The sequence below is a fragment of the Orycteropus afer genome, unplaced genomic scaffold (assembly GCF_000298275.1).
Source record: "Orycteropus afer afer isolate SDZICR_OR568_19922 unplaced genomic scaffold, OryAfe1.0 scaffold00037, whole genome shotgun sequence".
Taxonomy (NCBI): Eukaryota; Metazoa; Chordata; class Mammalia; order Tubulidentata; family Orycteropodidae; genus Orycteropus; species Orycteropus afer.
The window spans coordinates 11,997,425-12,012,348 of NW_006921624.1; positions in this window are offsets into that span (position 1 = coordinate 11,997,425).

Here is a 14,924-nt window from a genome sequence, read left to right on the forward strand (position 1 = left end):
GCAAAGCAGTATTCTGTCCATATATAATACCAGGGACTGAATATTGAGTACACGTTGCTTTATGTTTGTTCAAAATGCTAAGCCCATAGATGAAATGTGAGGAAGCCCTGGATAATAGCATGGAATCTCACTTGCAGAAATGCTACTCCACAGCCTAAGCAAGACAGCCCAGAGCTCCACTGGACAACCCCTCCCTTGTCCCATTGGCCAGAGAAGTTTTGGAAAACTGCATCCAGTGTAGGTACCAATATATAAAAGAATAACAATAATTTTTAAAAAGGCATGAGTACATTCAGAAAAGAAGTCATGATGTTCCACCTAAAGAAGCAATAGTCTGGGGGAAGCCAATACCTAAGGAGTTTAAATGCAACCAAGGGATCTCACCTTCTGAGGAGTTCTGGAAGCCAGAAAAGACTTAGTGTGGGTCATATGTACCATTAGCACTGCCCTTGAGGGAAGTGGCCAGCTCTCTGAGGACTTACTCCCTAGATACTGATATGGTTACAGAGAGATATCTCAATACAGATGTCACAGAAGAGTGTTCTAACTTGTATATTGGTTATTTAAAGGAAAATCTACCAAATAGAATGTTGGGACTAGAAAGGCTCATGGGTAGTCTAAGCCAGGGTCTTGCAGACTGGGTTTGAAAAGGCTTCTCAGAGGGGATTTGGGTCTGTCAAGTCTAAAATGGGTGGCCAATTAGGGGTTTTACTCAGCCTTATTTCAACTAAACCTCCTCCACTTTTATCTGTTTTGTACACTAGACTTCCTCATGAAATTTCATTTGAGGGAAGGTATCCATTAAAAAAAAAAAAAAGTTTTTGTGAATCCCTGACCTCGTTTAATTCCACTTATTTTAAAGCTGGTGAAACTGAGACAGAGAGAAGGTCAGGTTCTTCCTAAGATCTCATGCCAGTTGGCAATAGGGTCAGGGCTAAATCCTAGGTCTTCTGACTCCTGCTCTTGGAATCCAGGGACAATATAAAATGTTTCATAACTAAAAATGAAAACAATTTTATTCTATGGCCTTGACTCATGTGGATGAAGCAAGAAGTCCTCTGTATTAGTTATCTATGCTATACAAAAACTAGTGGCTTTTGAAAGCACATATTTATATCTTGGACTTACTGTGAATCAGAAATTTGGGCATGGTTGAGATGAGTTTTCTGCTTCCTGGTCTCTCATGAGGCTGCAATCACAGTGTTGGCTTCAAGTGGGGTCTCATCTGAAGGCTGGGCTGGAGAATATTTCTTCCAAGCCCATTTGCACGGCTCTTGGCTGGATTCAACTCCTTGGGTGTTATTGGATGGAGGGTCTCAGTTCTATGAAGGCTGTTACTGAAGGCCACCTTAGTTTCTGGCCGCTTGGGCCTCTCCAATATGGCTGCTTACTCTATTAAAGCTTGCAAGTGAGATCATCTGTGGCCAAGAAAGATGTCACAATATTACTTATAGAAAGGATAACCAATCACTTTTGCCATGTTCTGTTGGTTAGAAAAATCCACCAAGTCACCCCATACTCAAGAGGAAGGCACTACACAAAATCTGTATACCAGAAGGTGGTGTCGACCGTCCTAGAGTCTGACTGCTAACCTTCCAATGTCACTTACTGGCAACCTCTTATCAATGACAAGTTCATCCAACACAGCTACACTTCTAGGTAATGAGCAATCAAGAATTATGGCAATCACTAGGTTGGCTGTGTTGTTGAAGCTTCCCATCCATTTGATCTGTCTTACAGCACACATCATAGTTCATTGGGAAGACACAGTTCCTCTCAAATATCACCTCAGTGAAGATCTTTCAGGATAAGGATTTCAGATGCATTTTATTCAAAGACAAGGCATTTGAAATGACCAAAACTGAAACTCACCCATTACCCCTTTCCTCGATCTAGTCCTTTCTTAGTAGATAAGTTGTTGTTGTTGTTGTTATGTGCCGTCGAGTCAAACCCGACTCATAGCGACCCCTCCTTGGGTTTCCGAGGCAGTATCACTACGGAAGTAGGATTGCCCAACCTTCCTTCCGAGGAGTGGCTGGTGGGTTTGAACCGCCAGCCATCTGGTTAGCAGGCAAGTGTCTTAGCCATTATGCTACCAGAGCTCCCCTTAGTAGATATAAGGAAGACTAATTCTGGGAGTTAATCCAAACCCCTTTTCTCTCACCACCCCCATACAACAAATCTTGTGTATTCTACTCCCTTGACAAATAAATCAGTTCACTACCTCCCCACCTTACCCATCATCATCTAACTTAGGCCTTGGTATCTCACAGATGAACCACTGCAACAATTCCTCCATCAGGCCCTATACTATCAGCTTCCCCTTCAATCCTTCCAAACAGATCTCTTCTGCCTACAGGAAAAATTCAAACTCCCAATCTAGCACTTAAGGTTTTCCATGATCTGACTCCTGATCTCCAAACAGGTGTAAATCATGCTCCCCACACCAGTAATTTCATGCTTTTTATACTTCTGCACATACCATTTCTTCTTGCCTACATCTCCTTTCCCTTTGCTTTTTACCTACTCATATTCTCCTTTCAGTATTCAGGTCAGGCACTGATTCCTCCAGGTAGATGAGATGCCTCTTTACTGACATCCCATCCCATCCCATCTTTTTCTATGTTGTCACCCTTCTCACTCTGGAAGGAGAATTACATCTGGTTTATCAGACCTGAAGCCAAGCACAGTCAGAATGAAATTAATCTTCAACTGACAAGAGTCTTTACTATGTTCCCAGATTTGGGATTACTCACCACTGTTTGTTCAGAAACCCCTGAGCTTGAAGTTATTTTCATGCATCACCCTCTAGTTCACAACTGTGCAGAGTGATGTCATAGCACATGTCAGGAGGAAGCCAGCCCAGCCCAGGGACAGGAAACCGTCTCAGGACACAGAATTCAAGGAATGCCCTTCCTTTCAGATGTGGCCCCAGGATCAAGGCATGCATGGCTTGGGATTTTGAAAAACCAGTACCAAGGACAGAGAAGGTCTGTTTAGGGATTTGAGGCTGAGTCACCACCATAGATAGCTGAAAGTCTGGAGATCATAACCAGGGATCAGTCAATACCTAGTGGGAGGAAGGAAGAGCCTTCAGGAAGGGATGGAGACAAAGAGCTTTCTATCTCAGGAGAGGGAGGAATTCCTAGCCCAGGGAAAAGACTGAATAATGATTAAGAGCATAGCTTTGGCATCAAGAGTTCGAGGTTCAAAAGCTATTAACTCTCTATAAGATCTTAGAGGAACCCCACTAGATAAGCAGTTCCCAAATGCCTGTCCTGTAGAATAGCATTCCCTTGAGATTCACATAAAAAGGGATGTACGGTCAAGTGAGTATGGGGAACACTTGACACAATGTTCTAATCTTGGAAGTTCAGACCTTATACATCCATTAAACACATAGTTCTGAGGGCTAGAGACACAACAGAAAACAAGACAGGCAAGGTTCTTTCATCCTGGAAGTTACATTATAGTGGGGGAAGGTAGACAATAAAAAGCAACCAAATAAAAACAAAGTTTATTTTCAGGTAGTGACAGTAACTGAGAAGAGATATAAAGCAAGGTAAAGGAAAGGATGACTGGTCGTGGGAGCAATGCTCTTTTAGATAGGGTGGGACATGGAGATGACATTTGAGCAGAGATATCTGAGTTCTGTAGGTAGTGGAAAGCAGTTTGGATTTTATTCTCATTGTAATTAGAACCCAATGGGAGGTTTAGAGCAGAAGAGTACATAATCTGAGAAATCCTACAGCAACTACTATGTTCATCTTTGTTTAGTCCAGTGTCCACAAATTTATTTGAACACAAGTCCTCTTTTCCACATGACACCTCCCTAACATCTTGAACACACTCTGGGATATTCTGCTATGGAGCACAAGTCTTTGTAGATTTAAAGGGACTGTGAATTTTCTTTCACTCATCTAGATCTACAGTAAACAGCTACATAAACCATGTGGATCAAAACAGGAAAGCTCAGAGCAGGAAGACCTAGCTCTAGAGGATGTCACTCCAATTAGCAAACTTTTTTTTTTTTTTGGCTAAGATCATCTTGAGCCAAAGGACATTTGCCAACATCTGCCCAGAAGCTAATAAGCTTTTGCAAGTAGTACCCCTTGGCTTAAGTTTACTCCAAAGGCGAGGTGTACAAAACTTGAAATTCAGCTAGAGGCTTTGGGAGAAAGACAGAGGTCAAATATTTCAGGGCTTACCCATGGACAGCCACCAGAAAGCTGCTGAAGATTTAGGAAAAAGAAGGTGAAGTATTCACTCAGGCCCTGCTCTATACTGTGGTTGTTGTTGTTAAGTGCCGTCGAGTCATTTCCGACTCATAGCGACCCCATGCACAGCAGAACAAAACACTGCCCGATCCCACGCCAGCTCCATGATCCCTGCTATACTTAAGCCCATCATTGCGACCACCATGTCAATCCATCTCATTGAAGGCCTCCCCCTCTTTCGTTGACCCTCCACCCTACCAAGCACAACATCCTTCTCCAGGGAATGGTCCCTCTTACAACATGACCAAAATAGGTGAGACAAAGTCTGGCCATTCTTGCTTCCAAGGAGCATTCTGGTTGCACTTCCTCCAGGACAGATCTGTTAGTTCTTTTAGCAGTCCATGGTACTTTCAGCATTCTTCGCCAGCACCACAACTCAAAAGCATCAACTCTTCTTCGGTCTTCCTTATTCATTGTCCAGCTCTCACATGCATACAAGACGATTGGAAATATCATGGCTTGTGTCAGGCGCACCTTAGTCCTCAAGGAGATATCCTTGCTCCTCAGCACTTGATACAGTTCCTTCGCAGTTGACTTTCCCAATGCTACACGTCGTCTAATGTCCTGACTGCTGCTCTGTATTGAGTGCTGCTTATATACATTTTTACCTAAGATGACCTGCAGGAATCAGTTGTCTTAAGGAGTCAATACACATAGTTGAGCACATGCATACTGGAGATACAAGTCAGAGTCCAAAAGCTGACCCTGCTTATGAACCCTGTCACTGAACATCTCTGAGTCTCAATTTAATTTCCAAACAGGCATAATAATACCTGTCTCACCGGGTTGTTATGACAAATGACAAGATAGGTATCTAGCATAAGGCTTAGTACAAATAGGTACAGAGTAGGTGCTCAACAAATGTCAGTTTCCTTCTTATCCAGTTCAATGTGTATTTGGTTTTATAATAGTAGCTGCCATTTATTGAGTAAATATTGTATTTCAGCAACAGGCAGTAGATGTGGTCCCATGGGTTGGCAGTTTTACTGAAACACAGCCACACTTATTACATATTGGCTATGACTACTTTTACTACAATAGTAAAGTTGAGTACTCATGACAGTGACAGGCCCACAAAGCCTAGAATATTTACTATCTGGCCAGTCAATGTGCTAAGTTTATGTATATAATTTCTAATCTTTATTATAACCTAGCAAAATGGAGAATTATACACCTAAAAAGACTGAGGCAGAAATAAAAGTTCATCAAGGTTAAATAACTAGTAAATTGTCCATCTCGTGTAATATCAAATTCTATTCCTAAAGGAAGCTTAGATTGTGTGTGTGTGTGTGTATGTCTGTGTGTGTGTGTGATTTGGGTGAAAGTTTACAGACAAATTCACTTTCCATAAAAGCATTCATATACATTTTGTTTCATAACATTGATTGCAATCCCCATCATGTAACAGCTCCCTTCCCACTTCCTCCCTCTGGTTACCTTTTCCTTGTATCCTTCTTTTCTATCGATTCCTGCCCTCTGAGCTATCTCCTTATGCAAAAACTTCCCTTCTGATCTCCCATGGTTGATTGTTCTAAGGAGTATTACTTACCTGGTGTAAATGCTTACCATATAGCCCTGTCTGTTGTTTGGCTGGAAGCCATGGGAGTGAGTTCAATTCCAAGGCCGATAGGTGACTAGAGGCCATAGTCTCAGAGGTTTCACAGTTTCTATCAGACCAGTAAGCCTGGTATTTTTTATGATTTGGAGTTTTATTCCACATTTTTCTCACACTCTATCCAGCATCTCCTATTTTGATCTCTTTCTGAGAGGTTGACAATGGTAGCCAGGCACTATCGAGTTCTTCTGGTCTCAGGGTCACATAGGCTGAGGTTCTCATGATCAACTAATCCCTTGAATTAATTTTTTCCATGTGTCTGTTTTTCTTCATTCTTTTTCTCTGGATGAGGAGATACCAATTGTTGCATCTTAAATGGCCCCTTGCACACTTTTAAGACCCCACTCATTACTCACCAAAGTAGGATGTAGGACAATGTTTTTGTATAGTATCATATGCCAATTGAGCTTGATGTCCTTCATGACTATGGTCCCAAACCTATAGGTCCAGTGACTCATTCACTCAGGGTTTTTGACTTTGGCTAAGAAGTTATCATCACTTTGCCTGGTTAGGTCTATTAAATGTATGGACATAGAAGAATGATTTTTAAAAGTTATTCATTTGTATGTTTCATTCCTTATTTACCCCTGCCTACTTCTGACTTCGGAAACCCAAGGAGGGGTCGCTATGAGTCGGATTTGACTCGACAGCACATAACAACAACAACAACTTCTGACTTACTTGGTAAAGTGGAGAGTCAGCAATGAAGGGAAAGACCCACAATGAGATGGATTGACACAGTGGCTTCAACAATGGGCTCATGTACAGCAGGGATTGTAAGGATGGAGCACAAGTGGGCTACACTGGGTCATGATGAATTGGCACCAACTCAACAGCACCTAATAACAACAATGCCACCTCTGACTTGATCTCTCTCTGGCTAAATTTCTTGATTTTCCTGATGTATGCTGAATTAAATGATCTTGCCTAAAAGGGATTCCCCTCTTTTTCCTTATCGCTTTGTTTATTCATATAAGTCCATGCTTCCAGAAATGAAAGTTATCATTTCCAGTCCCTCTGAAATGCTCTCATACCTTGACTAATGTCTTGGAAGACATACTTTTTTTTTAGGTAGTACGCAGCATGAGATCCAATTTTTCAGGAAGAATAGAATAGATTTTTAAGCTCCCCTCTCTGCTCTTTTCCCTTTGTCTTCCTCTCACAACCCAGACTGGAGGAGAGTGGGTGGTTATCTGGGAGCTTTAAAGGTCTCCCTGAGATATAAAAATATTTGGGCAGATTGGGATTTGTGCCCCTCCCTGGAGTTCAAAGCTGGAAATAAAACAATCATGTGCTCCCCAACTCCTCAACATCACCCTACCAAGGTGTTCCATTTTAGGAATTCATCAACTGTATATCAAAGATGCTGGATTTCACTTTGATTTTTATTGCAGAAACATTCATTCTTTAAACTGAACAGGGAATCTTGCTTCAAAAGATAATGTGATGGAGCAGAAAGAGCATTTAGAAACATAAGGCAAGGTTTTGCATTCTGATTCAGATCATGACTAACTGGGCAATTGATTTAAACTTCTTGTGGCTGCAGTTCTCTTCATAGTAGAATAGGAACAATGCTCGCTAACTCATAAAGCTGGGGTCACAATCAACTGGCATCTGTAGAATGCCAGTCTCAGGAGAAATATTCAATTATTTGTCTTGTTCTTAGTTTAAATTGCTCAAGAACCTTCATCGTAGAGCTTCACACTCTCACAGACACATCCTACTTAGGTACCTCATTACTCTCATTTACTATATGAAGAGATGGCCCCCAGGTGGTACAAATGGTTTGCATTCAACTGTTAACTTAAGTTGGTAGTTCAAAGCCACCTGGTGGCAGCATGAAAGGGGGGCCTGGCAATCTGCTTCCATTACATTACAACCAAGAAAACCCCGTGGAGCAGTTCTACTGGGTAACAGTGGGGTCACCAGGAGTCAGAATCAACTTGACAATATCAGCAGTCTACTAGGAAATGAAAGGAGAAAACGTGGAGATTTCGTTCTGCCTCTGTACTCCCACCATTGTATGCCATCAAACACGGTCCTGTGGCACACTCCAAACACAGAATAATCAAGCAAGTTTGAGAAATGCTCTATAAAATATCCCCTTCCTGGTGAGTCCCAATAAACACGAACACATTAAAGACCTTGGAAAATCCTGAAAGAAACTTATGTAACTCATTTGGTTTAAAATAGCATTTTCCAAATATGTTTAATTAGGAAATCGTTTTCCCCTTATTAATACCTAGCTGTGTATTATAGATTACATATTAGGAAATGCTGCTTGAAGTTATACAGCTGAGTTGAACCCAAGTCAGGGGCTAGATAGATCTCTATTTTTCAGACTCATGCGCAGCTTTTCTCTGGAAGTCATAAAGATCTTTCATTGCCAATAGTTATTCTGGACCCTCACTATTGTGTTCTTTTGAAGTTCAGTCCTTTTAACTTAGTCATGCAAACCACCCCTGCCATCATTAAAGGGCAGTAGCAAAGCTGGTGGTGAAGTGCAGTGCCTCTGACTTGTGAGTAAGTCAGCCTGAGTTAAATTCCTGCTTCCTCTAACTTTGTGACCTTGAGCTATGTGGGCCTCAGTGTCTTCGTCCGTAAACTGAGGGAAATAAAAGTAGCTGCTTCAGAGGTTTTGGAGAGAATTCAGTGAGATCATCCACATAAAACACATCAAGCATTGCCTGGTACAGATGTGTTCAATCAATGGTAGTTATTATTGTAGCATTTAATTGGCCCCGTTTGAAGAAAGAGAAAGTAAACAATGAAAGTATATTCGTCTTATCTGGGATCACACAAACTAATAACTGGAGTAGTCTTAATGTAGTCTTAACTTCTCTGAGAGTCTAGTTTCCTGCTTCCAGCCTCAAAGGCATGCTTTCATTTCAGTGTCTTTTTCTACCAAAAAATATTGAAATTCCTGAACTTGATTCATACAAGCTTTCATGATTGTCAGTGACTCTGTCTGGCACACTCTGACACAGATCTCAGTTTAGCAGAATTCCACTCATTTGAATATCAAAACTTACTCAGCACATTTTGGTTGGAAAAGATTTCCAAACCTATCTAATCCTGCTATGTCAAATATTTGGCACACATATCAACTCTTCCTTACTTCCCACCCATGGAAGGCACTGTTAAGCCATCACTGCATTTTCTTCCCTTAAGTCTAAACATGGGTTCAGAATCTTTCTCAGAGTAGACCCAGGTAGCCATTCCAGCTAACTAAAGTTGACATCAAAGCCAAAACTTAATTGCCAGTCCAAAGTAATTCAACCTCTGATCCAATGCTTAAACCACCTCTTGAATCTTACTGTCTCTTTTTGAACATGTCTAGTGTCCTTGAGCTCCCTAATAGGGAAGACATGAAGGAAAAAAAACAAAAAAAAAAGAATGGGTACTAATGTTTGGGCATGATATATTATTAATAAGCTAGGCACGTAGAAATCCATTATCCCATTCACTGTCTCAACAATCCTAGAGAAGGCCCCATTTTACGGTTAAAGAAATCACAGTGCCACAGTTCCTTCCAGCAGGAAAGCGAAGTTTGATCTCAGGTTCTCCTGAGTTTAAAGGTTTTGTGTTTCTGTCTCCTTCCTTGAGATTTCAAAATCTTTCCAGGCTAAATCTCTGGCATTTAGTGGCTAATAAAAGTTTTCACAAAGGCCACCATGTCACAAAGCCTCTTTCAGAAATTATTTGGAGTTGAGTTGTTGTGAGCCAGCCTATAACTTATTTCTCCATGGATAAATCTCTTTAATTTCTTGACCTTGGCTCCAGAGCTCAAGAATCCATTCTCTAATACTTGTGAAAGAATGCACTAGATTTCTTAAAATTTTTAATGAAGGCCAAACTATAGGAAGTCATTGCTCCATTGGGAAATGAATTCAAATCTATTTTTGAAACAATTTTCCAGGAATCTATATTGTTGATACTTGATCAGCCCCATTTTTCATTTTTATTTTTTCTTTCTGACTTAGGCAACAAATAGAAGAGAGTAAGCAAGTGTTCTGCTGAAATTTTATTTCAAAAATTGAAACCAGACCATGTCAGGGCAGTCTGTGGTCTGAATGTATCAATGGATCTAGTCATATTTCATCTGAGCTTTTCTTAGGTATACTAAACCACACGTATGAATCTCATTATTGTGTCTAGATGGAAATATTTTATGGATTAAAGTTTGTGGATTTAATTTGGTTGGTAATGAAACTGCTTTTGGGAGAGGGAGTAGAGAGCTATGAAGCACCACAATTTCTTATCCCAAACAACTGAAGAAATGAAAACTCAGCATTTGGTTTTTTATGCTTACTATCAGCCGTTTGACTCAGATCTAAAGTGAAAGCCAAAATTACTAAGTTCAGCAGGGATATCGTTACATTAACAATGGATCACAGATCACAGGTAGCAATGGATCTGAGAGATCTTAGAATTAGAGGCCACACACAAGTATTTATTTTACAGGAGAAGCTGAACATAGAAGAATGGCTGCCACTTGCCCAATGCTGCCTAATGAACAGACAGCAGAACAGGGCCTCAGAGCTCAGCTATCCACTGTGCTTTCTGCTATATGGCCCCACAAGGGCCGCAAATCTCCAGGAACTTAAAAATAAGTAATTAAAGGTCAAAATTAAAAAGGAGGGAGAGTGATCTAAATTTAACAAACAACAACTATTGCAATGAAATTAAAGGGGTACAGATTAATAACCCCAAATTATTACCAAAACTAGAGTTTCACACTAAGTATATTATGTTGTGTTGTTGTGCACCATCGAATTAGACCCGACTCATAGTGACCCCTCCTTGAGTTTCTGAGGGAGTATCATTACAGAAGTAGATTGCCCAACCTTCCTTCCAAGGAGTGGCTGGTGGGTTTGGACCGCCAGCCTTCTGGTTAGCAGTCAAATGGCTTAGGCACTTCGCCACCCGAGCTCCTAGAAAGAGAAGGCTCGATCTACCCGATCTACCAGGTAGATCCTTCCAAGGAGTGGCTGGTAGGTTTGAACCGCCAGCCTTGCACTTGGCAGGTGACTGCCTTAGGCCTGAGGCCATCCCCTAGGGTTCTTACTGTGTACCAGACACCACACTAAGCACTGGGGGTACAAACCTGACCAAAATAGACCTGGCTCCTTCCCGTAAAGAGCTTCTGGTCAATACCCCAATGGCTCTTGACAACCTAATGCTGTCTCTTTTGAGATAAGTCTTCTGATTGGCCAACGGAAACCCCATTGGACCTTTGGCAGAAGGTGGACTTGGCCAAGTTTATTATAGGCCTGGTCTACCTTGGTCAGTTTTGTACCCCCAGTGCTTAGTGTGGTGTCTGGTACACAGTAAGAACTCATGAATAGCTGGTAAGTGGAAGGAAATGAACTATTATAGGTTGCAATGAATTCCTTGATACATCTTGCCTTAGAAGATATCACAAGAGAACCAATTACATTAGAGCCTCAGGAAAATAAATATTTGTTCATTCTTTAATTCTACATATAATGAATATCTGTAATGTGTAATCAAATCAAGAAATGCAATCAGTTTTATTTTACTCAATACAAATATACTGTGTCTACAATGTTCTAGGGGAGCTCTGGTAGTGTAGTGCCTAAAGGCACTTGACTCTTAACCAGAAGGCTGGCGGTTCAAACCCACAGCCACTCCTCGGAAGGAAGATGGGGCAATCTACTTCCGTAGTGATACTGCCTCGGAAACCCAAGGAGGGGTCACTATGAGTCGGGTCCGACTCGACGGCATATAACAACAACAACAACAATGTTCTAATCACAGTGCTTGGTACAGGGCATTCAAGCATGAATGAATGACTCAGATATAGTCTCTGCCCTGTTGGAGCTTACAGTGTGGTAAGATAACCTAACTATAAGCTACAAATTGCTAATTGCCCTGGAAGGAGGTATATATACATAATAAAGCCACCAGAAATCATTTCTGAGTGATGTATAATGAAAGAGTATCAGGTCAAATCCTCAGAGAATGCCGAAGAGGGAAAGATCAATTTTGGCTGAATTATTAGAGAAAACCTCTAACAATAGGCTGTTTCTTTGAGCTACATCTTGAAGTACAGGTGTATTTGTCCATTCAGAGATGGCAAAGTGGTGTCTAAGAGCCTTTGGGGCAGCTGGCATCCTCTCCAATGATAACTGAGACATGACAGCATCTCAAAGGTTCTTGTCCACTTTCTTCATCTCCGCAGTGCACACAGGATGTCTAGCACCTGAAGGCCTTAATTCCAGAGGATTAATAGGACTTCCTTTTGAGCCAGGTGTTTGGAAGTTATACAGACAGAGCTTGGGCCTAGTATTAAACCATAATTCCTTTCCTTGGCCCTTCAGTATAAGAGGTTATATAACATAGAAGATGGTGCTTCAGAGCATTGACTTTGGACTCAGATGGACTTAGGTTCAAATTTTGACTCTACAACTTACTAGCTATCCGAGGCAGTATCACTACAGAAGTAGATTGCCCAACCTTCCTTCCGAGGAGTGGCTGGTGGGTTTGAACCGCCAGCCCTTTGGTTAGCAGTCAAGTGCCTTAGGCACTACGCTACCAGAGCTCCTGAAGGATCGAGTAGGTGCCACATATTTCCCACTCCTGGACTCTGATCTTCTACGGTGCTTCCTTCTAAGCTTAAGCAACTGCCTCTAAGCTCAAACAGTTGCTCAAGTCTGATTTTGATTCTATGATCTGATGAGTGGCTGCGTCTGTGGAAATTGCCGAGAAGCTGGGCCAAGTGTTTCCTGTCAGGAACTTTGCCTTGCAAGGCTAAACCACAGGCAGCCTGTTCTGGAGAAAGCCCTGGCTTAGCAGCATGGACAACCATCCAGTAGCAGCACTGCCTTAGAGAAATTTTGGCCGGGGCCACTGACCTCCCAGAGAAGGGCCCCGCCCTAGGCTCATTGACTTGCTTTTTTTTTGCTACTGAATAAAAATAGATAGATAGGCCAGAGGAAAACAAGGGCTGGAGCCTTAGCCTTCCCAATCTCCCACGGATTTCAGAGTACATTATCGCTTGACAAACCAAAACACTAAAAATTATGCCCTTCCCTGGACAAAGCAGCAGTGAAGAAATGGGAGCTTTATAAAGTTTCCTAATGAACCCCTCATCCTCCAGTGATGAGCCTTCTGCTAAGTGCCTTCTCCAAACAAAAGATACAACTAATCATACCATAACAACACGCATCAGTTACGAAGATTTTCCTCCTGCCGAGCACTGCTCTAAGGGTTTTACATGCAGGAGCTCATTTCATTTTATGTTTTCTCACTTACTGTTGCAAGAATTTTACTGTGGGGTTGATATTAGAGCTACCATTTTACAGAATAGAAAATTGAGGCTCGGAGAGGCGTATCTAAGGTCACAGCTATTAGGTTTGTCCATGAGTTTGCCACCATCCAACCATTTTTTACTTACAAATGGCCATATGGTTCAACCTCATAGCAAATGCCAGAACCAGGATCCAACAATATTTGGCTGATTCTGTAACATATGTTCCCAAGCATTGTAGGGATTCTCCTGGATATTGGTTAATTTTAGCATTCATCATTCTCTCCTGTATGCATTTACGTGTCTACCTCCTCTACGGTACTGGGAACTCTTTGAGGGAAGAAACTATACTCATTGTTGGTTGAAACACCCATTACTCTTGGGCTATCCATATCCTTGTCTACAGCATTTATTCAACTTATCTTTGTTGAATGCAAGAATGAATGATTCATTTATTTTTTTTTAGTAAATTAATTCGTAGACCTCTGGAATTCCACTAACATCTTAGCTGAGCACCGGTTAAGCCTCTGTGCTCCCTGAAGTGTATGAATGCTGCTCAATGCTGGAATTCCAACACCTGGGGCTTGGAGGGTCTTTGGTTTGGCAGTGAGAGTTTTCTTAATTCTTTTAAGACACAGGTTGTACTGGACTCACTCAATTGTGGGGATCAGATGTCCTCGGAAAAAATCCACTCATATGGCTGTTTCCTGGCTCCTCACTCTTCCTGACACATTCCAAGAAGGAATTTATTAATGTTGGGAAGGACATGGGGTGAGGAATTTCTAGAACCTTTAAGAACGCCCATGTAAGCAACTCCATGCTCAACGGACTGTGCACAGTAAAATCCTCTTGCCTGTAAATGAGAAGAAATAGTTGGTGTGAGCTGCCTCATGTGTTGCCAATGTGATGTGAAAAGAAATTCATCTGCATTTCCAAACAGTAGGAATCTCCCTTGTCCCCTCAAACCTGGGGGGTTTGCCTAAGTCAACAAGATAAATGTATTCTCTAAGCCACTAAGAATGAAGTCATAAGTAACTAATTCTGAAATATGATTCTAGCCAATTGGAAGTTTTATCTTCATCTAAAAGTGAACTTGTTTATTCTCCAGCTGTGACCAAGGAAAAAATTCAAAGAACATTGATCCTTTCATCTAGCAATGCTCTTTGTCCTGTGATAAGATGTCTAAAAATAACCTTTAGTTTAGTCCATGCTGCCTCCAAAAGTTATCTACCAAACAGCTCTATTGGAAAACAGGGAAGATGCAATAACAAGCCAAGAGGCTCCTTAAGGTATAAAATTATACACAAAAATGTTCTTGGGGCATGGCTGTCATGATACTAGCTTAGTTTCCCCACCTGTTAATTAAGTGTTGTTGTTAGGTGCCATCAAGTTGGCTCCAACTTATAGCGACCCTACGAACAACAGAATGAAACACTGCCCAGTCCTGTGCCAGCCTCACAATCCTTGCTATATCCAAGGCCGTCATTGCAGCCACTGTTTTCTCTGACCCTCCACTTTCCCAAGCATGATATCCTTCTCCAGGAAATGGTCCCTTCTGAGAACACGACCAGAGTAGGCGAGACGAGGTCTGGCCATTCTTGCTTCTAAGGAGCTTTACGGCTGTACTTCTTCCAGGACAGATTTGTTCATTCTTCTGCCAATCCATGGTACCACTACCTCATAATCATGGTCTGAATAAAAAATCTATAATGCCAAAATCTGGAGAGATTATCCTGTACTGGCAACATCTAATACCAAG